At 37.6% G+C, this 23,969-nt stretch overlaps 1 protein-coding gene across 2 annotated transcripts in view; it reads right to left on the bottom strand.

Annotated features, from left to right (window-relative positions):
* Positions 1–23,969, bottom strand: part of MEI4 (meiotic double-stranded break formation protein 4) — a 215,181-nt gene that overhangs the window by 102,647 nt on the left and 88,565 nt on the right. The window lies entirely within an intron of this gene.

Genomic DNA, 23,969 nt, shown 5'->3' with positions numbered 1-23,969 from the left:
AACTTTACAGAGTCAGGGCTCTGATGAAGTACATTCCCAGACATTTCAGTACTCCTTGGGTTACCCTATTAGATAAGGCCCTAGTATGTCACTAAGAGGATGATCAGCTAACCTCTTGTCTTATTTCTAGCTCTTGATAATGTATCTTAACACTAGATAGAGCAGTATACGTTAATGCATGGTTGAATTCTTAAGAAAGAAGGAGGGATCCTCAGAGGCCAAAAGACAAAGAGGAAATAAAGAGAAAAAAGATGAAATCAGACAATTAACTTTTAGAAATGGATAAGCTGGGGCTGCCTTGTCAGTAAACAAGTACTAACAGCACAGAATTCTCAACTAATAACTGGGCACTTCTGATGCAAGTGAAAGCCTGAGATTCCCTAGATTAAGTCTAAAGGGCTAAAGTACTAATGAAAGGCATCCTGGGAAACATCTACTAGCAAAAGAAACTTCCAAATTAGTAATAATAATACCAGTGGAAGAACTAGTAATAATCACCTCTAAGGACGTGCAAAGTCAGCTATGTCTACATGGGGTCTGCAGTTCAAATTTATACTACTGAGTATTCCAGGACCCCAAGCTGAGAAAGTCAGCTAATTTCTTCTGGCAACTAGAAGATGCAAATATAAAAACACTTTTTTTCTAGCTTTACTGAGATATAATTGATATATAATCTTGTGTACGTTTCAGATATATAATTTGATGATTTGATGCACTTACATATTGTGAAATGATTACCACTGTAGGGTTAGTGAACACCTCCATCACCTCACATAATCACCATTTCCTTTTTTGTAGTAAAAGTTTAAGATCTACTCTCTTAGCATCTTTCAAGTATATAATACAATATGATTAACTATAATCACCATGCTGTACATTAGATCTCTAGAACTTGTTCATCTTATAGCTGAAAGTCTGTACCCCTTGACGAACATCTCCCAGTTTCCTCCACCCAACAGCCCTTCATAAACACCATTCTACTCTCTGTTTCTATGAGTTCAGCACTTTTAGAATTCACTTATAAGTGATATCATATGGCATTTGTCTTTCTCTGTCTGACTTATTCCACTTTGCATAATGCCCTCAAGCTCCACCCATGTTGTCAAAAATGGCAGGATTTCCTTCTTTCTTGTGACTGAATAATATTCCATTATATGTATATATGCCACATCATCTTCACCCATTCATCTATAGACAGACACTTATGTTGTTTCCTTCCTTTTCTTGGCCATTATGAATAATGCTACAATGAACATAGGAATAAGGATATCTCTTCGAGATCCTGATTTCGCTTCCTTTGGATATATAACCAGAAGTGGAATTGCTGGATCATACGGTAGTTCTGATTTTAATTTTTGAGGAACCTCCATACTATTTTCCCTACTGGCTGTACATTTTACATTCCCACCAACAGTGCACCAGGGCCCCTTTTCTCTACTTCCTCATCAACATTTATCTCTTGCCTTTTTTATGACAGCTGTTCTAACAGGTGTAAGGTGATATCTCCTTGTGGTTTTGTTTTGCATTTGCCTGTTGATTTGTGATATTGAGCGTTCTTTCATGTACCTGCTGGTCATGTTTATGCCTTCTTTGGAAAAATGCCTGTTCAGTTCCTCTGCCCATTTTTAAACAGATTGTATGTTTTTTTGTTATTCAGTTGTACAAGTTCTTTATTTTCTCCCATTCTGTAGGTTGCCTTTTCATTTTGGTGATTCTTTCTTTTGCTGTGCAGAAGCTTTGTAGTTTGATGTAGTCCCACTTGTTGAATTTTGCTTTTGTTGCATGTGCTTTGGTGTCATATCCAAAAAAATCACTGCCAAGAGCAATGTTAAAGAGCTTCTTCCCTGTCTTCTCTCAGGAATTTTACAGTGTTAGCTCTTATGTTTAAACCTTTAATCCATTTCAAATTAATATCTGTGAGTGGTATAAGATAGGACTAGGGGTCTGATTTCATTTTTCTGCATGTGGTTACACAGTTTTCCCAACACAATTTGTTGAAGAAACTATCTTTTCCCCATTGAGTCCTCTTGCCTCCCTTGTCAAATATTAGTTGACCATATATGTGGAGGATATATTTCAGCTCTGTATTCTGTTCCATTGGTCTCTGTGTCTATTTTTATGTCAGAAACATACTGTTTTAATTACTATAGCTTTGTAGCATGGTTTGGAAATGTGTGATGCCTCCAGCTTTGTAACTTCTTTCTTAGGACTGTTTTCGTTATTTGGGGTCTTTTGTGGCTCCATAAGAATTTTAGGATTGGGGTTTCTATTTCTGTGAAAAATACCATTTGAATTTTAATAGGGATGCCATTCAATCTATAGATAGCTTTGGGTAGTATGGACATTTTAACAACATTAATTTTTTCTGACCCATGAATATAGAATATTTTTCTATTTATTTGTATCTTTAATTTCTTTCCCCAACATCTTTAAGTTTTCAGTGTACAGATTTTTCACTTCCTTGGTTATACTTATTCCAAACTATTTTTTTGTTAATTAATTTCTGGCTGTGTTGGGTCTTTGTCGCTGTGCATGGGCTTTCTCTATTTGTGGTGAGCAGGGGCTACTCTTCATTGTGGTGCATGGGCTTCTCATTGTGGTGGATTCTCTCATTGTGGAGCATGGGCTCTAGGCACACAGGCTTCAGTAGTCGTGGTGTACAGGCTCAGTAGTTATGGCTTGCAGGCTCTAGAGCACAGGCTCAGTAGTTGTGGTGCACGGGCTCAGTTGCTCCGTGGCAGGTGGGATCTTTCCAGACCAGGGCTCAAACCCGTGTCCCTAACATTGGCAGGCAGATTCTTAACCACTGTGCCACCAGGGAAGTCTCCAAACTATTTTATTGTATAATACATTTGGGAGTGTTCCAGCCTCTTCAATTATTTGGAAGACTTTGAGACAAATTGGCATTAATTCCTTAAACATTTGGTAGAATTCACCAGAGAAACTACTACAAAACCACTCTTGAGGAAAACATTCCCAACTTAGTTCTTCAGGATACACACAGATTAAATTCAAATATGGGCTTATGATAAAAACTGACTAAATAAACTTGAAAATAAGCCATTATCCATTAAACAGCAATAACAACGTAACAAATTTGGATCTCTGAAGACTTCAGACATAACTAGATTTATGAAATATTGGCTATAAAGTAACTATGAATGAAATGATGAGATTTGAAAAAATAAAAGTGACTGAAGCTGAAAAATAAAATATTAAAATTATACACAGTTAATGAGAGAAATAGCAGTTTAGTCACAGTTAAAGGGAAAAGTAGTAAGTTAGAAATGGATATAAAGAAACCATCCAGAATATAGAAATACAGAAAAGAGAAGATTTTTTTTTTGGCCATGACACATGGCTTGTGGGATCTTATTTGCCTGACCAGGGATTGAACCTGGGCCACAGCAGTGAAAGAACTGAGTCCTAACCAGTGGACCACCAGGGTATTCCCAAGAAAGGATGTTTAATATGTGAATAAAGATTAAGAGACATAGAGAATAGAATGACAAGATATATATTTATAGAGTTTTGCTTTTTTTTTTAAAGAGAGAAATCTGTACAGGAAACAATATAGGAAAATATAAAGGAAGAAAGTTTTCCAGGCATAAGGAACAACAAGAATTTATAGATAAGGGAAGCACAACGTATACTAACAGAAAAGAACAGACTGACAACATACTTCCTCAATAGCAACAATTAAAGCCGTAAGTATTTGGTATATTATCTTCAAGATACCTAGAAATAATTGTGTACCTAGCAGAACTATTCTTCAAGAACAAAGAGAAAATAAGACAATTTTAATGACTATTAAATGTCTATTTAATGTCTATTTATTTTAAAGATTTTTTTAGACATACTTTTATATTCATTTTAACCTGCATCAAAAGAAAGCTTATCCCAATACTGACATTCGTTGGATGTGTTAAGTAAAGCCACACACTGCATAGTGAGAAAAGGGCTAACATGGTAAAAAAATAAATACGGTTTATGCTCTCAGAAAGCTCAGTAAAAAGCAAACACAAACTTAAATAATACATGGAGGAAATAAATGAAGAAAAGAAAATAAGAAAAGCAGGTACATATAAAGGTTAGATATTGTGAAAATCAGACTTTCTTGAAGAAGAAAATAGAACAAATGAATCAGAATAAATTCCCAAAGCTCAAAGTAAATAAATCTTCCTAGAAAAAAACAAGAGATCAGATATAGGAAACCAAAGGACCTCTTCTTCCAAACAAAATCGATACACTAAAACCAACACCAAGATATGTGTAGGAAATATTAAATCCCAGTTAAAAAGAAAGGCCCTTATTATTTCCTTCCAAGGCAGTTTTTGGATCTCTTTAATGGAGGAAAGCTACCAGCCAATTTCCAGTTCTCGAGCATCACTTAAAAGTATTTCTCACGTAGCAGGTTAATGTATTCATAGGGGGAAGACAAGGGCAAAGTGAAGAAAACTCTGGATGGAAAGAACTTGGGGTGATCAATGGTTAAACTTAGGCTTTTGGGGAAGAGCCTGGACTCTAGAGCAGGAGCTCGCACCTCTTCATTCTTTGATCCATGAGTAAAGCTTTCCTTTGCTTCTCAACTGAACTTGGTCGCAAGCGACACCAGACAGAAGGACCAGCTCAAGAGGATCCCATTAGACCACTGCATTTATTTTTCTCAAGTTTGTTTTTCCCTCTGAGAAGATCTCTTAACAAGCAAGAGCACCAAAAGTACTTGTTTTTGACTTTAGTCTTCACTAGCTCTTTAAAAGAGCCGTTATAGGGGAGAGACCTTCAAGATGGTGGAGGAGTAAGATGTGGAGATCACCTTGCTCCCCTTAAATACATCAAAGATACATCTACATGTGGAACAACTCCTACAAAACACTTACTGAACACTGGCAGAAGACCTCAGACTTCCACAAAGGCAAGAAAATCCCCACATACCGGGGCAGGGCAAAAGGAAAAAACAGAGAGAAAAGAATAGTGACAGGACCCACACCTCTGGGAGGGACCTGTGAAGGAGGAAAAGTTTCCACACACTAGGAAGCCCCTTCACTGGCGGGGATGGGGGGGTGGGAAGCTTCACAGCCACGAAGGAAATGCAGCAACAGGGATGCGGAGGGCAAAGTGGAGAGATTCCCACACAAAGGATTGGTGCTGACCAGCACTCACCAGCCTGAGAGGCTTGTCTGCTCACCTGCCGGGGCAGGTGGAGGATGGGAGCTGAGGCTCAGGCTTTCGAGGTCAGATCCCAGGGAGAGGACTGGGGTTGGCTGCATGAACACAGCCGGAAGGGGGCTAGTGCACCACAGCTAGCCAGGAGTGTGGCCGGGAAAGAGTCTGGACCTGTGGAGAAGCAAAAGACCTTTGTTTTGGGGGTGCGCGAGGAGAGGGGATTCCTTCCCAGTGTGCCCACAGAAGCAGAGCACCAACTAAGCAAGCTCCAGAGATGGGTGCGAGCCGCGGCTATCAGCTTAGACCCCAGAGATGGGCATGAAATGCCAAGGCTGCTGCCACTGCCACCAAGAATCCTGTATGCAAGCACAGGTCAATACCCACAACATCCCGGGAGCCTGTGCAGCCCGCCACTGCAAGGGTCCTAGGATCCAGGCACAACTTCCCCGGGAGAACACACAGCGTGCCTCAGGCTACTGCAACGTCACTCCGGCCTCTGCTGCCTCAGGCTTGCCCCGCAGTTCAATTTGACAACTGTACCCCTCCCTCTCCCTGGCCTGAGTGAGCAAGAGCCCCCTCATCAGCTGCTGCTCTAACCTCCTACCGTCTGGGCAGGTAAGACTCCTGCAGGCAGCCTACACACAGAGGCGGGGCCAAATCCAAAGCTGAACCCCAGGAACTGTGCGAACAAAGAAGAGAAGGGAAATTTCTCCATGCAGCCTCCATGCAGACTCAGGAGCAGCAGATTAAATCCCCACAATCAATTTGATAAACCCTGCATCTGAAGAATACCTGAACAGACAACGAATGTTCCCAAAACTGAGGTGGTAGACTTTGGGAGCAACTGTAGAGTTGGGGTTTGCCTTCTGCATCTGATTTGTTTCTGGCTTTTTATTTATCTTAGTATAGTATTTAGTGCTTATTATCACTGGTGGATTTGTTTATTGACTTGGTTGCTCTCTTCCTTTATTTTATATATATATATATATATATATATATATATATATATATATATATATATATATATATAGTGTTTTTCCTTTTTCTCTTTCTTTGAGTGTGTATGTGTAAGCTTCTTTGTGTGATTTTGTCTGTAGAGGTTTGCTTTTACAAACCTAGGGTTGTCCAAGGGTTGTCTGTTCTTTTTTGTTAGTTTGTTTCTTTTCTCTCTTCCTTTTCTTCAGAGCAATGTAGCTGGCAGGGTCCTGGTGCTCCAGACAGGTGTCAGGCCTGAGACTTAGAGGTGGGAGGGCCACATCCTGGACACTGGACCACTAGAAACCTCCCAGCCCCATGTGATATCAATCGGTGAGAGCTCTCCCAGAGATCTCTGTCTAAACACAAAGACCCAGCTGCATGCAAGGGCCAGCAAGCTCCAGGGATGAATGCCCCACGCAAAACAACGCACAAGACAGGAACACAGCCACACGCATTAGCAGAGAGGCTGCCTAAAGTCATACTAAGTTCAAAGAAACTCCAAAACACATCACCGGACATGGCCCTGACCACCAGAAGAACAAGATAAAGTCCACCCAGCAGAACACAGGCACAAACCCACTGGGGGCAGACACCAAAAATAACAGGAACTACGAACATGCAGCCTGCCAAAAAGGAGACGCCAAAAAACAGTAAGTTAAACAAAATGAGAAGACAGATATATATGCAGCAGATGAAGGCGCAAGGTAAAAACCCAACAGAACAAAAAAATGAAAAGGAAATAGTCAGTCTACCTGAAAAAGAGTACAGAGCAGTGATAATAAGGATGATCCAAAACCTCGGAAACAGAATGGAGAAACTACAAGAAATGTTTAACAAGGACCTGGAAGAACTAAAGAGCAAACAAACAATGATGAACAACACAATAAGTGAAATTAAAAATACTCTAAAAGAAATCGATAGCAGAATAACTGAGGCAGAAGAACGGAGAAGTGACCTGGAAGATAAAATAGTGGAAATAACTGCCACAGAGTAGAACAAAGAAAAAAGAATGAAAAGAACTGAGGACAGTCTCAGAGACCTCGGGGACAACATTAAACGCACCAACATTCGAATTATACGGGTCCCAGAAGAAGAAGAGAAAAAGAAAGGGTCTGAGAAAATATTTGAAGAGATCATAGTTGAAAACTTCCCTAATATGGGAAAGGAAATAGCCAATCAAGTCCAGGAAGCACAGAGAGTCCCATACTGGATAATCCCAAGGAGAAACAGGCCAAGACACATATTAATCAATCTATAAAAATTTAAATTCAAAAAAAAATATTAAAAGCAGCAAGGGAAAAGCAACAAACAACACACAAGGGAAACCCGATAAGGATAACAGCTGATCTTTCAGCAGAAACTCTCTAAGCCAGAAGGGAGCGGCAGGGCAAATTTAAAGTGATGAAAGGGAAAACCATACAATCAAGATTACTGGATCGAGATACTCAGAAAGCATCTCATTCAGATTCGACAGAGAAATTAAAACCTTTACAGACAAGCAAAAGTTAAGAGAATTCATCACCACAAAACCAGCTTTACAACAAATGCTCAGGGAACTTCCCTAGGCAGGAAACACCACAGAAGGTAAAAACCTACAATAACAAACCCAAAACAATTAAGAAAATGGTAATAGGAACATACATAAGGATAATTACCTTAAATATAAATGGATTAAATGCTCCAACTAAAAGACATAGACTGGCTGAATGGATAGAGAAACAAGACCAGTATATATGCTACCTACAAGAGACCCACTTCAGACCTAGGGACAAACACAGACTGAAAGAGAGGGGACGGAAAAAGATATTCCATGCAAATGGAAATCAAAAGAAAGCTGGAGTAGCAATACGCATACCATACAAAACAGAATTTAAAATAAAGAATGTTACAAGAGAAAAAGGAGGACACTATATAATGATCAAGGGATCAATCCAAGAAGAAGATATAACAACTGTAAATATTTATGCACCCAACATAGGAGCACCTCAATACATAAGGCAAATGCTAACAGCTATAAAAGAGGAAATTGACAGTAACACAATAATAGTGGGAGAGTTTAATACCCCACTTTCACCAATGGACATATCATCCAGACAGAAAATTAATAAGGAAACACAAGCATTAAATGACACAACAGACCAGATAGATTTAATTGATATTTATAGGACATTCCATCCAAAAACAGCTGATTACACTGTCTTCTCAAGTGCACATGAAACATTCGCCAGGATTGATAACATCTTGGGTCACAAATCAAGCCTCGGTAAACTTAAGAAAATTGAAATCATATCAAGCATCTTTTCCAACCACAACGCTATGAGATTAGAAATGAATTACAGGGAAAAAAACATAAAAAAACACAAAAACATGGAGGCTAAACAATACAGTACTAAAAAATCAAGAGATCATTGAAGAAATCAAAGAGGAAATCAAAAAATACCGAGAGACAAATTACAATGAAAACACGACGATCCAAAACCTATGGGATGCAGCAAAAGCAGTTCTAAGAGGGAAGTTTAGAGCAAATAAACTGAATCTAACTTTATCAAATAAAAAATAAAAATCAAATATATAATCTAAACTTACACCTAAAGGAACTAGAGAAAGAAGAACAAACAAAACCCAAAGTTAGTAGAAGGAAAGAAATCATAAAGATCAGAGCAGAAATAAATGAAATAGAAACAAAGAAAACAATAGCAAAGATCAATAAAACTAAAAGCTGGTTCTTTGAGAAGACAAACAAATTTGATAAAACTTTAGCCAGACTCATCAAGAAAAAGAGGGAGAGAGACAGACACCGCAGAAATACAAAGCATCCTAAGAGACTACTACAGGCAACTCTATGCCAATAAAATGGAAAACCTGGAAGAAATGAACAAATTCTTAGAAAGGTATAACCTTCCAAGACTGAACCAGGAAGAAATACAAAATATGAACAGACCAATCGCAAGTAATGAAATTTAAAGTGTGATTAAAAATCTTCCAACAAGCAAAAGTCCAGGACCAGATGGCTTCACAGGTGAATTCTATCAAACATTTAGAGAAGAGCTAACACCTATCCTTCTCAAGCTCTTCCAAAATAAAACAGAGGGAGGAACACTCCAAAACTCATTCTATGAGGCCACCATCACCCTGATATCAAAACCAGACAAAGATACTACAAAAAAAGAAAATTATAAATCAGTATCACTGATGAATATAGATGCAAAAATTCTCAGAAAAATACTAGCACAAAGAATTCAACAACACATTAAAAGGATCATACACCATGATCAAGTGGGATTTATCCCAGGGACGCAAGGATTCTCCAATATACGCAAATCAATCAATGTGATACACCATGTTAACAAATTGAAAAATAAAAACCATATGATCTCAATAGCTGCCGGAAAATATTTTGACAAAATTCAACACCCATTTATGATAAAAACTCTCTAGAAAGTGGGCCTAGAGGGAACCTACCTCAACATATTAAAGGCCATATACAACAGACCCACAGAAAACATCTTTCGCAATGGTGAAAAACTGAAACCATTTCCACTAAGATCAGGAAAAAGACAAGGATGTCCTCTCACTGCTATTATTCAACACAGTTTTGGAGTCCTACCCATGGCAATCAGAGAAGAAAATGAAATAAAAGTAATACAGATTGGAAAAGAAGAAGTAAAACTGTCACTGTTTGCAGATGACATGATACTATACATAGAGAATCCTAAAGATGCCACCAGAAAACTACTAGAGCTAATTAATGAATTTGGTAAAGTTTCAGGATACAAAATTTATGCACAGAAATCTCTTGCATTCCTATACACTAACAACAAAAGATCAGAAAGAGAAATTAAGGAAACAATCCCATTCACCACTGTAACAAAAAGAATAAAATACCTAGGAATAAACCTGCCTAAGGAGACAAGAGACCTGTATGCAGAAAACTGTAAGACACTGATGAAAGAAATTAAAGACAATACGAACAGATGGAGAGATACACCATGTTCTTGGTTTAGAATGATTAACATTATGAAAGTGACTATACTACTCAAAGCAATCTACACATTCAATGCAATCCCTATCAAACTACCAAAGGCATTTTTCAGAGAACTAGAACAAAAAATTTCTCAATTTGTATGGAAACACAAAAGACCCCGAATAGGCAAAGCAATCTTGAGAAAGAAAAACAGAGCAGGAGGAATCAGGCTCCCTCACTTCAAACTATACCACAAAGCTACAGTAATCAAAACAGTATGGTACTGGCACAAAAACAGAAATATAGATCAATGGAACAGGACAGAAAGCTCAGAGCTTAACCCACACACATGTGGTCACCTTATCTTTAATAAAGGAAGCAAGAATCTACAAGGGAGAAGAGATAGCCTCTTCAATAAGTGGGGCTGGGAAATCTGGACAGCTACATGTAAACAAATGTAATTAGAACACTTCCTAACACCATACACACAAAAAAACCTCGGAAGGATTAAAGACTTAAATGTAAGGTCAGAAACTATTAAACTCTTAGAGGAAAACATAGCTAAAACACTGTATGACATAAATCACAGAAAGATCCTTTTTCACCCACTTCCTAGAGAAACGGAAATAAACACAGAAATAAATTAATGGGACCTAATGAATCTTAAAAGCTTTTGCACAGCAAAGGAAACCATAAACAAGACAAAAAGACAACCCTCAGAATGGGAGAAAATATTTGCAAATGAATCAACAGACAATGGATTAATCTCTAAAATATACAAGCAGCTCATGCAGCTCAATATCAAAAAAACAAACAACCCAATCCAAAAATGGGCAGAAGACCTAAATAGACATTTCTCCAAAGAAGATATACAGATTGCCAACAAACACAAGACAGAATGCTCAACATCATTAATCATTAGAGAAATGCAAATCAAAACTACAATGAGATATCATCTCACACCAGTCAGCATGGCCATCATCAAAAAAATCTACAAACAATAAATGCTGGAGAGGGTGTGGAGAAAAGGAAACCCTCTTGCACTGTCAGTGGGAATGTAAATTGATACAACCACTATCAGAACAGTATGGAGGTTCCTTAAAAAACTAAAAACAGAACTACCATATGACCCAGCAATCCCACTACTGGGCATATACCCTGAGAAAAACGTAATTCAAAACGACTCATGTACCACATTGCTCACTGCAGTACTATTTACAGTAGCCAGGACATGGAAGCAACCTAAATGTCCATCGACAGATGAATGGATAAATAAGATGTGGCACATATATACAATGGAATATTACTCAGCCATAGAAAGAAATGAAATTGAGTTATTTGTAGTGACATGGATGGACCTAGGGTCTGTCATACAGAGTGAAGTAAGTCTGAAAGAGAAAAACAAATACCATATGCTAACACATATGTAATCTAAAATAAAAAAACAAATGTTTTCAATGAACCTAGGCACAGGACAGGAATAAATATGCAGAGGTAGAGAATGGACTTGAGGACACGGGGAGGGGGAAGGGTAAAGTGGGATGAAGTGAAAGAGTAGCATTGACATATATACACTACTAAATGTAAAATAGATAGCTAGTGGGAAGCAGCTGCATAGCACAGGGAGATCAGCTTGGTGGTCTGTGACCACCTAGAGGGGTGGGATAGGGAGGGTGGGAGGGAGGCACAGGAGGGAGGGGATATGGGGATATATATATACACATATAGCTGATTCACTTGTTTTACAGCAGAGGCTAACACAACATTGTAAGGCGACTATGCTCCAATAAAGATATTAAAAATAATGAAAAAATTAAAAAATAAAGTAAAAAAAAATAAAAGTGCCATTATCAAAAAAAAAGGTTAATCATAATATCCACATCACATTGAATTAAGAGTAGATTAAGGAGTTACTTTTTTAATCCTATGAATAATACCAGAATGTAATACTAATATCCATTAGAGTTCTGATCAGGTAATAATTTTTCTAAGTTTTGAGCAGTAATATGATTAAGACAAAAAAATCACCTATACAAAGTGTTTAAACTACAGTACCACAACTTTAAGTAAACTAAAAGTGAAAAAAAACTGTGAGAAAAAAAAATCTACTAAATATGACAAAAGAGTTAATGGTGCTAGTCAAAAAGCACTTAAATCAGTTAAAATATTATTGAGTACCCAATGATTAACAGCAAAATATTAATAAATAATTCATACAGAAGTAAACAGAGATAATACACCCTACTATATATGAAATAGATAACTAATAGGGACCTACTGTATAGCACAAGGAACTCTACTTAGTACTCTGTAATGGCCTATATGGGAAAAGAATCTAAAGAGTGGATATATGTATACGTATAGCTGATTTACTTTGGTGTACACTTGAAACTAACACAACGTTGTAAATCAACTATACAGCAATAAAAATATTAAAAGAAGTAGACAGAAATAGTAAATACAGTAAATATATATTAAAAAATGTTCTACACCTCAAAATAACCAAAGTTAAATTAAAACAAGGTATCACCTCATTAAATTGGAATATAATATTTAAATAATGTGAATGAATGAAAATACTGTATATTTACACTGAAACTGTATTTTTTTTTTTTTTTTTTTTTTGCGGTACACGGGCCTCTCACTGTTGTGGCCTCTCCCGTTGCGGAACACAGGCTCCGGACGCGCAGGCTCAGTGGCCATGGCTCACGGGCCCAGCCGCTCCGCGGCATGTGGGATCTTCCCGGACTGGGGCACGAACCCGTGTCCCCTGCATCGGCAGGCAGACTCTCAACCACTGCGCCACCAGGGAAGCCCGAAACTGTATTTTTTAAACAGCTAAATACCCAGCAATGTAAGAACAGTAAGAGTAGGTTGTATCCATTAAATAAGTACCATAAATATTAAAATTATATAATAACACAGAATACTTATAATACACAGCAGAAAAGTATAAAAAATAATGGTGTAAAAAACTAACTGATGGTTTTAAAAATAAATTTTTAAAATATGTGTAAATTAACAATAACCAGGAAGGAAATTTTAAGTTTCTAAAGAAGAAGGATTGTGAAAATTAATTCAGTGTAATTTGAGAGTTGTATTGATGTTGACATTTCTGTTTAAAAACTCAATAAATCATGAATTTAAGAAGCCAATTAGACTGATATAAATGTAACTCATATACTGCTATACATCTGAGACATACGAATTTTTACCTTATGAAAAGATATGAAAGATAAGACTCCTATTTTGACAGATCCTCTAATGCTTTCCAAATATGATATAAAGGAAAATTAGATATAAAATAAACTTTTCCAGGGACACTGATTATAAACACTAGTTTCCAATGAAAACTTAAGGCAGTAAACATTCAAAGTACCAAAACATAATGAAAGTCCTGAAACATAGGCTGTGCGGCAAAGTAAATTTTCCAGACTAGTGGGTAGGTGGCAGAAATCATATTAAAAAAAAAACAAGACAAGCTCTAATTTAATAAAACTTTGAAAAAGCCTTGTTCTGTTGGCTTCAATGACTTGGTTTATAGATTGTGATGAGCAGGTTCTTACACACTGGCTAAGGGCTCTGTAGCCCATGAGCAATGAGGTTCAAGTCATTATCAAGACGACAAGGCCAGTGAGCAGCAGGAGAAGGCACTGCCCGAGTGAGGGACAGGAGCGCTGCCTAGTGCAGCCCTGAAGAACACGGTAAGCCACGGGATACGTGAGATCGCTTCCCGTGTTACCTGAGCTCTGGGCCCTAAAAGCCAGTCTGCTTGCATTATTCTGGCCTATTTCAGGTAGGAAAAGAAAAGAAAAAGAGTGAAAAAGTAAAATCGATTTTCAAGAAGAATCAAAACATTGTCAGAGTAGTTAAGAGTAAGACTAGAGAAATAAGAAGAGGTTGTAGAGCCTACAAAGGCTAAGCTAATTATTGCTTTGAATATGGCACATGGCAAACTTCCTTCAAGATGGTACAGATTCATGGGGAATGAACAGAGGGCAGGCCAAGTCCAGAGACAACCCAGCCGGCCATTAATGACAGTCAGAACTCAGGTCTGCAGAGGTGTAAACAGAAAGGCAACTCTGATGAGGATTCAGGTGGCTAAGGTTACCCTGGATGTACGAATTGAAATCTAGGGATCCTAAGCTCAAGGATGCCCCTCGCCCCTCAGGGAACTTTAGCATTCAATCCTCACAAAGGGAGACATCTTTCAGAAGGATGCAGGAGACCATCACGAAGGTCAACTTAACCCACAGAGTGTGAGAAAGTGTTGTCTTTTTTACCTATATTTTTTTCAGTACCTGAGTTATACCAAGGATAATGTACATATAGTAATAATAAAACTCAGCTACAGATAAAATGCTGGAAAGCAGGAATATTTTAAAAAGTAAAAACAAATAAACAAGCAAACACACACACACACACACATACACACACACACACACGCACCAGTGTCATCCAGCGACAAATACAGGATGAATTACAGCTTCACTCAATAACATGATCAGATCTTACAGACGTAACATTTTTCTCAACACATTAAAGAATATTTATGGTATTTTATTTGCAAAAAGTTCAAAAACAGACAAAGCTAAACTATATTCTTTAGAAACACATGCATAGGTAACATAACTATTTCAAAAAAGAAGGTTATTGGTGTAAAAGTCAGAAAAGTGTTTGTCTGGTGGAGAGGGGGTGCCAGTCAAATTTTATTTCTTGACCTGGGGTGGTGGTTACATGGGTGTTCATTTTCTAACCATCTGTTAAAACGTGAATGTGTGTGTGTGTGTGCGCACGCGTGTGTGTGTAACAAAGCACTTTTCTGTATATGTTATTTGGAAAGAAGAGGCCTAAAATTTAATAATGCCGCCATCATACTCTTGCAAATGCAAGAGAACATGACAGAAACTGAGCCCAGGAATGTGTGGGTCAGTATAAAGGGCCAGCCACGAAGAAGCTTGGTGGAAGACCCGGGCCTTTAGCACATTCGACAGTGAGTCTTCTTGTGAGATGACACTGAGCAGCATTTTAATGAGGAGAATAAAATAGGAGTCCCTGTCTAGTAAACTCAAGTAGAAAACCATATGGGAAAAGCATGTACAGATTTGATGTTTGGGTGTACACTCTTTTGGATACTTCTGACAGATTTTGCCCATGGTCTGAATCTAGAATTTTGGCTGACATGGTGTTGTTTCACTTAGCCACTCCACTGTCCCTTCGCCATCCCACGGGGAAAGGGAGCAACTAGGAATTTGTTTACAGCTGGAACACGGTCTAGCTCTTTTTAAGACTCCACCTATCTTTTAATCAGCATTCCCTGTAACTGGCCCCTTGTTCTTCTATAGATGAGAAAACAAAAGATAAACTGATAGTGATTATAAGAAATGGAAGTGATGTTGGCTTCTCTAAGGTACTGATAACTTGTTTTATGTATCTAGGATGCAGGAAAGTCAGAGTTTGGGGTCAAAGGTAACAGCAGTTAACAGTCTGGGAGGTTGTGTCAGGAGAGGGGCATGGGAATGCCTGGGATGATTTCCTCTGACTCCTGGGGCTTGATCTGATTTTGTTTCTCCTCATCTGGGTCTCCACTTTAATTTGGTCTGTGGGCTGATTTCTACTGAGCTGAAGGAGATTCATTGTTCATCAGAGGCAAAAACTAATATCCAAATGTGCCCTCACTATGTACAGGACTGCTCAAGAGCCCTGTAGGGTGTCTCCATAATACCTTTTAGGTCACATCTTTGAACATTTTAAGTATGGAGCTAATATTTTATGACCAAGACATTTTTATTAACAAAAAGTGTTACTGCTTCTTTTTCTTAGTGGTATTTTAGACTATGAAATTCTCTTATTTATAAAAGTTTGCTTTGTTTTGCTCTTGATTTCCATTTATTCTAGTGTAGCAACTCATCACTTACTCCTTTCCATTCTCAAAATTTCTGTATACTATCTTGCTGTCTTCATTAGGTAGCTTCAGTTTTATGGTTTCCTCCTTACCCATACATAGCAATGTGCACTGTTACCCTCCCTTCTGTAGGCACTTAACTGTAAATACAATTAACTTCCTAAATAATATAAGTAGCTGAACTAAGCTAAAATACTACCTTGCCTAGATGTTTTAATACATTGTCAACCTGACTTTGGCTTCTTATTCATTCTCTTGTAAGCAGATATTTTAAATTATTAATAGTAAATATTTAAACTACTGTTGGCAAATTTTGAGCCTAAAATTTATCATTTCATAATTAAATAACCCATATCCAATTCAATCCAATCCAATTTGATTCTGTTATTTAGAATACTAAATCAAAGCTTTACATCAAATAAGAGCCAAAGATGGATTGTCAATACAAGTACTCTAACATGACTTCAAGTAAGCGTTTAAACAGTTTATTCCCTAAGTGATGTTTTGAGCTATAAACTTATTGCAGTTGTGAATACCAATGCTTGGAATACTCTAGTGTTTAATGTTCAATTCCAACTTGTCCTAATGAAATCCTCACCATCATCTGAATACTGTCATCATCATATTTATCTTTTAAAGACTACATTTGCTTACTCCTTCAGGCTATAATTCATAAAACAGCCCTTTTTCACAAAAAATCAAAGACTGTACTGGTCTTTGATTTGTACCTGGTTAGAGACTACAGAGAATAAAAAATAAACATTAACTTTGTTATTCAACGTAAACTCTCAGGCACCATTATAATTCTGTGCATTATTACAGATCTTCCTTGACTTACAATGGGGTTACATCCCAATAAATCCATTGTAGTTGAAAATATCATTAAGTCGAACATGCATTTAATATACCAAACCAACCAAATATCATAGCTTATGCTAGCCCACCTCAAACGTGCACAGAACATTTGCATTAGTTTATCGTTGGGCAAAATCATTTAACACAAAGCCTGTTTTACAATACAGTGTTGAATATCTCATGTAGTTTATTGAATACTCTACTGAAAGTGAAAAACAGAATGGTTATATGGGTACAGAATTGTTGTAAATCACTAAGAACTTCAACAAGGAGAAAATATGAGAAAGTTCATAACAGAAGTCACAGACCTGAAGAATACAATAACTGAATTGAAAAATACACTAGAGGAGTATATGAACCAGTAGACTATATGAACAGCAGACTATATGAACCAGGAAAGGATCATGAAGGCAGAGGAACTCACCCAATCAGAGCAAGGAAAGAAAGAGAAGGAAGGAGGAAGGGAGGGAGGGAGAAGGGGGGGAGGAAGAAAAAAAGTGAAGATAGCCTAAGGGACTTATGGAACAACATCAAGAGGACTAACTGTCAAATTAAAGGAGTTCCTTAAGGTGAAAAGAGAAAGGGGCAGAAAACTTATTTAAAGAAATAATGGCTGAAAACTCCCATAACCTGGAGAAAGAAAAAGACATCCAGATCCAGTAAGCTCAGCAAGTCTCAAATAAAATAAATCCAAGGAGGCCCACAACAAGATACATTATAATGAAAAAGTCAAAGTTTAAGGACAAGAAGAGAATCTTAAAAGCAGAAAGGAAAAAAACATCTTGTTACAAACAAGGGAATGCCCATAAAACTATGGGCAGATTTCTCAAGAGAAACTTTGCAGGCCAGAAGGGAGTGACACAATATATTCAAAGTGCTAAAAGAAAAGAATTCCAACCAAGAATATTCTACCCAGCAAAGATATGAGTTTTCCAGCCAAGCAAAAGCTAAAGGAGTTCATCACCACTAAGCCAGTCTTACAAGGAATGTTAAAGGGATTTCTTTAAGGTGACTAGCTAATAAGTAACAAGAAAATATATAACGTGTAAATCTCACTGATGAGGTTAAATATATAGTATGTATAGTGTATTAATCACTTATAAGGCTAGTATGAAGGTTAAAAGACAAAATTAGTAAAAGTAACTGTAATTACACACTTAGTTAAGGAATATACAAGGTAAAAGGGGCAAAGTGAGAGTAGCATTGACATATATACACTACCAAATGTAAAATAGTTAGCTAGTGGGAAGTAGCAGCATAGCACACGGAGATCAGCTCGGTGCTTTCTGATGACCTAGAGGGGTAGGATAGGGAGTGTGGGAGGGAGGCTTAAGAGGGAGGGGATATGGGGATATATGTACACATATGGCTGATTTACTTTGTTGTACAATAGAAACTAACACAGTATTGTGAAGCAATTATACTCCAATAAAGATTTATTTAAAAAATATAAAACATGGTTGGGGGGAGAGTAAAAATGTAGACCTTTAGAATGTGTTCAAATTTAGGTTTTTTATGAACTTAAAATAGACTTTTATAAATATTAGTTTTCATATAGAAGCCTCACATTAACCACAAAGGTAAAACAATGGATAAACAAGAGACAATGAGAAAGAAATCTAAGCATACCACTAAAGAAAGTCATCAAACCACAAAGGAAGAAAACAAGAGAAGAAGGAGCAGAGAAATTGCAAAACAGACAGAAAACAATGAACAAAATGGCAATAAGTACATATCTATCAGTAATTACTTTAAATGTAAATGGACTAAATTCTCCAAACAAAAGACACAGAGTGGCAGAATGGATAAAAAAAAACAAGACCCATCTATATGCTGCCTATAAGAGACTTACTTCATATGTAAGAACACACACAGACTGAAAGTAAAGGAATGGAAAAAGATATTCCATGCAAACCAAAGGAAAGCTGGGATAGCTACACTAATATCAGATAAAACAGACTTCAAAACAAAGACTGTAATAACAAAGAATGACACTACATAGCAACAAAGGGGTCAATCCAACTACAGAATGTAGTATTTATAAATATTTATGCATCCCATACAGGAGCACCTAAATATACAAAGCAAATATTAACAAATCTAAGGGAAAAATAAACAGCAATACAATAATAGTAGGGGACTTTAACACCCCACTTACATCAATGAATAGATCATCAAGACATTAAATCAATAAGGAAACATCACATAATAAATAATGCATTAGAACAGATTAACTTAACACGTATATACAGAAAATTCCATCTGAAAGCAACAGAATACAAATTCTTCTCAAGTGCCCTGGTACATTCTTTAGGATAGATTATATGATAGTCCAAAATACAAGTCTTAACAAATTTAAAAGGAATGAAATCATATCAAGCATCTTTACCATTGTGGTAAAGATGGTATGAAACTAGAAATCAATTAGAAGAAAAGACTGGAAAATTCATAGATATGCAGAGATTAAAAAACATTCTACTGAACTATCAATGGATCAACAAAGAAACCAAAATCAAAATTTAAAAAATCTGAGACAAATAAAAATTGAAATACAATATACAAAAACTTATGGGATGCAGCAAAAGCAGTCCTAGGAGGGACATTCATAGTGATAAATGCTTACCTCAAGAAACAAGAAAAATCTCAAATGAACAACCTAACTTTACACCTCAAGGAACTGGAAGAACAAGCAAAGCACAATGTTAACAGAAGGAAGAGAATTACAAAAATTAGAAAAAAAATAAAGACTGAAAAAAAAATAGAAAAGATCACTGAAAACAAGAGTTGGTTCTTTGAAAATAAAAAATTGACAAACACTTAGCTAGATTCACCAAGAAAAAAAGAGAGAGGACTCAAATAAATTAAATCAGAAACAGATGATGAGACATTACACTGATACCACACAAATACAAAGGATCATAAGATGGTACTCTGGTATCAACAATGGTAAGATAGTATAAACAATTATATACCAACAAACTGGACAACCTAAAAAATGAAAAAATTCCTAGAAATAGACAATCTTCCAAGATTAAATCATGACGAAGTAGAAAATCTGAACAGACTGATTGCTAGTAAGGAAACTGAATCAGTAATTAACACTCTCCCAACAAACAAAGGTCCAGGACCAGATGGCTTCAAATTCTACCAAACATTCAAAGAAGAATTAATACAAATTCTTCTAAAAAGCATTAGGGAAGGGAATACTTCCAAACTCATTTTATGAGGCTAGTATTACCCCACTATCAAAACAAGACAAGGACACCCACCAGGAAAGAAAACTACAGGCCAATATTCCTGATGAACATAAATGTAAAATTCCTCCAAAAAATACTAGTGAACTGGATTCAATGATATATTAAAAGGATCGTACACCATAACCAAGTGGTTATAACCACTTGGTTATTAAGATTTACTCCTAAGGTGACTTATTTTAAATGCCCTTCTAGAGAATATTTTGAAATTACTTCATCATCTCTAAATCAATAAGCTTATCATAAACAACAGCATCAAAATACACTGTAAAGAATCATTATGCTAGATAGCATTTTGAGTATCCTCTCTAGAGTAACTCATTCAATCCTCACAGCAACCTTATGAAGTAGATATGATGATTTGCCCTCTTTTACAAGATTAAGGAATTGAAGTTCAGAGGGGTGAAGTGACTTTCCCAAGGTCACACAGTAAACAAACGGTGAAGCCAGGATTCAAACCCAGACCGTCTGACGTCTGATACAAGAGTCTCTTCTTAACTACATGCCAACCTACCAAATACATATGTATACTTGAACAAATCTGTTTTCCAATACTGGAGATGCATCTATAAACAATGGAATGATGTCTCTGATACCTATTTACACAGCTTTAATCAATTGTTAAAAGAAAATTGGAGTACAACTGAGCTTTAATTAACCACTCTTGAATAACCAATCATGCAATCAATTTCAATATAAGCAGCTCTGATTTTAAGTAAATAGATTTTTTTCCCTTCTCTTCCCGTTCACAGCAAGAGATCTAATCAAGAAGATATATTCAAATGCATTAATTTGGAGACAGTTCGATTGTTACGATATAAAAGGAAACCATTTGTCACATCCAAAGTACAAACAAGGATAGATTCTGCTGCTTGTGCACTAGAACAAAAATCTATTTCATTTCTGGACCCTTCCTTCTATATTTTGTGACCTACTTATGTATTGACCTTTGAATATTAAGAATTCAGGGTGTCTATGACTTGTATTTTCCCTTTGATAGCAGTAAGACTCTACTAATGGGGCCAAAACGAAAAAGGCCCCCCAAAATCTGAGTTTTAATTACTTTTTACATTATAAAAATAAGAGCCTAGGAGCTTCGTATAAGCTTGACATCAACCATGATGTTCAAACAAATGCTTGCGAAATGTATTGACTAACTTGCTTTTACCTTTTATTCGCTGGCACTAGGCAAATGCCTTCTTTCCCTCTTGCCACGCTCATAAACAGCTGTATTCCTATGATCATACCCCTCAAGATGCCTTCCCTGGCAGCAGCTGGCCTAGAGATCAGTGTCCAATCATGGTGTACCGAGACACACTGCTCCTATTCCCTTCTTTCCAGAACAGTTACGGTTCTGAGGTCCAAACAAGGCTGCCAGAGTCTCGACCAGGTGGCCTGAAGGAAGACTTGGAGATCCACTCAAGTGTTAACCACAGAGTTTCACTGCTTGGCACTCAAAATGCTAGACCATCTGCCAGGTACACCTCCACACTCGTGAAAACAATTTTGTCATGTCTCTCCTCACCTGGGAAGGTTCGTTGGACATTAATGAGATTCCACATCTGATCGCAGGCAACATATACAAGCTGGACTTGCTCAGCATGCACTGACTTAGCTCACTCTAACTTACATTCATTTATGCATGCCCAGCAACATGGCTCTTCTACTTGGCAGGTGTTACATTTCTAATGTCACCAATTGCAATTGCATATGCTATGAGGGAATTCCTTCCTTCCTCCCTCCCTTCCTTCTTTCCTCCCTCCCTCCTTTTTTTTTTTTTTTTTTTTGGCACAGACTGTAAAGGCAGCAAATACCATTGTGTCATACAACCAGAGCTGCCAGACTTAGCAAATTAATAGAGGAAACCCAGTTACTTTGAATTTCAGGTAAACAAGGAACAGTTTTTTAGCATAAGCATGTCCCAAATATTGCATTTCATTTGGTAACTCTACGTGCAACATGATTATCTGAATTTGATAAAAGATATTTAAGCCCTGGTTAGTAGGTCAGCTTGATTTAACAGAAAGACTAGTGGACAATATGTCAAAAGATGGGTTTCTCAGCCTCATTCCACCTCCTCCCATATGCTAACTCTCAGTTTATCCCCTCCTTCTGTGAACTCCAGTCTTCCTTATAAAATAGGCTGAATGATGCTTTTCCTGTCAGTCTTACAGGGCAGAAAATCAACCAAATGAACAGAAGTGAAAGAATTCTAAAAACTGAATATAAGACAACCTTATCTATGAGTCATTATTAATCAGTATGTTTTTAATAAGAATAGCTGACATATTATCTTTCCACACAGAAACAATTCATAACTTACCTGTTTGAAAATAAAACTATCACATTAATTGCTCAAACTACTTCAGTCTATTTCTCTCCAAACCATGCCATCCAACTACTATTGTAAAGGTCACAAGGGCCTCCTCAAATACGCTAAGTAAATCCCAACCCAGTAGTCACCATTACTTAGCTCTGTTCCCTTCATTCACTACAACTTATTACAATGTGTGAAACTGTTTTATGTATTTATCCACAAGCACGAAGCGCACTGCCTGGCACACTAGAGATGTTCAATAAATATGTTAAGTAAGTAAACAAAGGTCACTAATTGGTCCTCATCTAGCCTGTCCTCTGTAGTCGACACTAAGATGGGTCCCCAGATCCCCGTCCAATGAAACAGCTGTTGCCCCAGCTGGTAGGAATGCTCTTGGCAGATAGCCTTCAACGGACAGTGTCTTCAGACACTGCCTCAGCTACAGGAAGCTACCTCACCCAAAGTATCAGCCCTTCTCTGGGTGCCCACACTCCAGTGGGAATTCAATGACCCGGCCTTTTGGCCCAAGCTGGAAGAGCTCTGAAGGACCATCCTAGCTGCGGAGCTCCACTGAGGGGTCAGCCAAAGTTGCTGCCGGGCCTACACAGTGGCTCCACTTCTCCTGTAACCCTCCTTCCTAACCTTCTCTTCCACAGATTCTGATCCCAAAGACCTGGATAAACACCCTGCATGTTACACTTCTCCTCAGAATTGGCTTCCCAGAGAATTCAACCTGCCGATACTCTCATAATAGCTTCTAACAGAGATGAAACTCTCTCTTAGAAACAACCTCCTCCCAAGATTTTCATCTTTTGCCAGTTCTCTTTTCCCCTCTTACAAACATGAAGGTGCTAGAATTACCAGAGCCAGTCCTCCTGGCTCTCTTGCTTTTAATTTTATTTTTTTAATTGTTTTACATTCTCTCTTTAGTTGATCTCAACCATTTCTATATTTCTTGATGTTAAGGGTTCCCACACTGATCTCTAATCCACACTGCTCTTCTGAATTTCACATTTGTACACTTCATCTGAATGGCGTCCCCATTTGGAACCGTCATCAGGAAGCAGGGACACCCTTGCTGCCTTTCAATTGATTCTTCACATGCCAACCACTGATCTTTAAAAAACAAATCAAACTACATTATTCTTCTACTTCAGTGGCTTTCCATTGTACTTTTAGGTAAAAATTCAAATTACGTTCATGACCTAAAAGGAAGCTGAGGGCTTCCCTGGTAGCGCACTGGTTGGGAGTCCGCCTGCCGATGCAGGGACACGGGTTCATGCCCTGGTCCGGGAAGATCCCACATGCTGTGGAGCAGCTGGGCCCATGAGCCATGGCCGCTGAGCCTGTGCTCCGCAACAGGAGAGGCCACAACAGTGAGAGGCCTGCGTACCGCAAAAAAAAAAAAAGAAGCTGAATACTTTTCATATCAGTGAACATTTGCTCTTCATATTCAATCAGATTCATAATTACCCAAACTGGGATGCTTTAGAGAGTGACACAGAGTGCTGTTAACAATTACTCCAAGAC

Source organism: Stenella coeruleoalba (genome assembly GCF_951394435.1).
Source record: "Stenella coeruleoalba genome assembly, chromosome: 12".
Classification (NCBI taxonomy): Eukaryota; Metazoa; Chordata; class Mammalia; order Artiodactyla; family Delphinidae; genus Stenella; species Stenella coeruleoalba.
Note: the sequence above shows the minus strand (reverse complement) of the source record. Positions and strands in the feature narration are given on the sequence as shown.